We start from the raw sequence: 2,674 nt of genomic DNA on the forward strand, positions 1-2,674 counted from the left end.
TCATATCATACCCCCATTGTTCTATTCTCATACAAACGATACGCCCTTCTTTATAAAAATTTATTTTAATTCGAACTGTGAATTCTGTATGACCTGGAGATAATATCAACACTTCTGTATCTTTAGAATACACAGCCGTTTTATTTAAGTATATATATTGTGATAAATCGCTTAATCTCACCAAGTCATTCGCGTCAGTCGGGCTTGGATAATTTTTTAATTTATAAGCATTTTTCATGTTAATATTTTTGTTTATATTATATTTATGTCGTTCAGCCTGTGCCTTTGTGTAATAATTTGATAAATCAATATCCAGTTCTTGAGATACACCAAAGATAGAACCATCTTTACCAACATAAGTCATTTATATTAGATTAAAAATAATATCATAAAATTTTTTATTTTTGTTGAGTTGAAATAACACATATAGACATAATTGACCACAACACTTGGAATTTAATTCTTGGACTTGAAATGTTTGATAAACACCATTCTGTAAGAATTTTATGACTTCAACAGGTGGTGGAAGACCAAAACTATCAAAATAATATTTGTCTTGACTATTAAAAATACAAACCCAATGAGAACCGTTCCCATCATTATCTTCTAAGTTCATAATAATATTCTTTGTATGTTTCGACACATTTGTTAATTCATCTCTCATACAAATAACCACATTATGAATTTTTAATTTCTTACAATATTTGGCAAGTTGTAAATTTGATGTTGTATTCTTTCCAAATTCTTTCAACCACTCATCAATGCTCATTTATTTATTAGAAAGATATAATCCATTACCTCTTTTCGTTAATTTTACACCTGCTTGTGCTATAGAAGAAAGCATATCTCCAACTAACAATCTCGCTTTATCAGGCAGACCTTCAAGTTTTTCAGCAAAATCTACAATTACACCACTTCCACTAATTTGTTTCTCCAACTCTTTGTTATGTCTTTCCAATTCTTTGGAGCATGGAGTTGAGCCTTCCTTTCGTTGGCAGTTTTGACCGCTGTTGAAATACCACCCGTCAATGCTCCAACCGCACTTAAACCAGCAAATAAAGGAATTAGAAATGGGAGAAATCCTCCACTCGTCTCTCTTATTGAATATTTTTTCAACATTGGTTTTGTCATTTTAATTTTAAGTGAGCCAGTGTCATTCAAGATTTTAACCTGTTCTCTTGTGAGCAAAACATCAATTCTTACTGCTCCTTTTCTCTGAATTGTATTAACGTTAATCGTACAAGGCTTTTGATTTTGAACACAAGATGATAGTTTATGAAGATTGATTTGATTAACATATACCCCAGTTGGTACTTTGCCACTCATTTATTTAACAAAAAATTATGTGAGACTAATCATCACACCATTATCTGTATTAATCTGCAATTCTGTTTCTTCCAAAAGCAAACAATATGTATCAACTTCTTCACTCTCTCCTCTTTCAATGTATAGGGAAGTATCCACTCGATTAGACTTTATAGTTTCTTTTTGAGCGCTCAGGTCAAACGTATAGATTGTATACAAACTTTTAAATGCTGTCATATCCAAAATAGGTTCTTTATTTCCATTACTTTCACACACCTTTTGGTAAGACTTGTATGCTTCAGCAAAATCATTTTTTTCCCAATTAATTTCCAATCTATCTCGTGGATAAAATGTTCCATCTAGAGAAACGCGAAGTTGTTTCACCTTAGCATTATCACTCAATGCATTATTCTTATCAGTCGCAGTATCACCATCTGGCTTTTTAAAAATCATCCACAGATATCGTGGCTTTCCTTCCAGAACACCCAAATTCCACGTGTAAGTAGTTTGATTGAGTTTAACGTGTTGACATCTTCTTTTGAGGTATGATACACTGAGTGGTTTTTTGAGTTAAGTCTTCGATTCAACATCTCTTCTGTTTTAAGATTAGGAGTATATTCACTGATATACCAACTCATCTCCTCAATTACAAATTTATTCTGATCACCAAAAGCATTACCAACACCAAAAAGCAATCTATTTTCATTATCATTCCTTTGTAGTTGAAATCTAATTTTAAGACCATACAGAACTTTATCATAATCACAAAATCCAAATATACCTTTAAGAGGAACTGCCACAGTAAAACTATTTTCTGCTTTTGTATCATCATTATACATTCCTTTCCTTTGAATATATCCAGGGTCTGTGTTTGTTCCCGTTGACATATCAGGAATAAAACCTTCGACAGACCCCTTTCCCATTCTATCACTGAATGTATAGAGTGTAAATTTCATCATTTCAGATACAGCAGAGACATAATCAACCGCTTCAACTTCTTGTGTTCCAATATACAATCGCACACTATCAAACATTTTCCAGAAGAAATCATTTACAAGTGTAGCGTTTGTGTTATTCCCAGCCTTAGTGAATTTAAATTTACACAACAAGAAACTTTCGGAGAGATTCAAATAGGTTTGTTGATTATTTATTTCAAAACTTTTGTACCATTTGTATTCCAGTCTGTTCCAGTTATTGCATTTACCTTGAAGTAATCTTCTTTTTTAGTGGAGTTTGAGATAATAATAGTATCATCCAAATCATAGATACTATCAATTGCTTCCATACTTGTATTTATTTAGGAAAAAAGATGTTAAAACTTTTGAAACCCTGATCCAAGTATTTGAATTATTTTCTGTCGTTCTTGGGG

The sequence above is a fragment of the Eptatretus burgeri genome, chromosome 3, assembly GCF_056783735.1.
Source record: "Eptatretus burgeri isolate ZD-2024b chromosome 3, Ebu_testis_v1, whole genome shotgun sequence".
Taxonomy (NCBI): domain Eukaryota; kingdom Metazoa; phylum Chordata; class Myxini; order Myxiniformes; family Myxinidae; genus Eptatretus; species Eptatretus burgeri.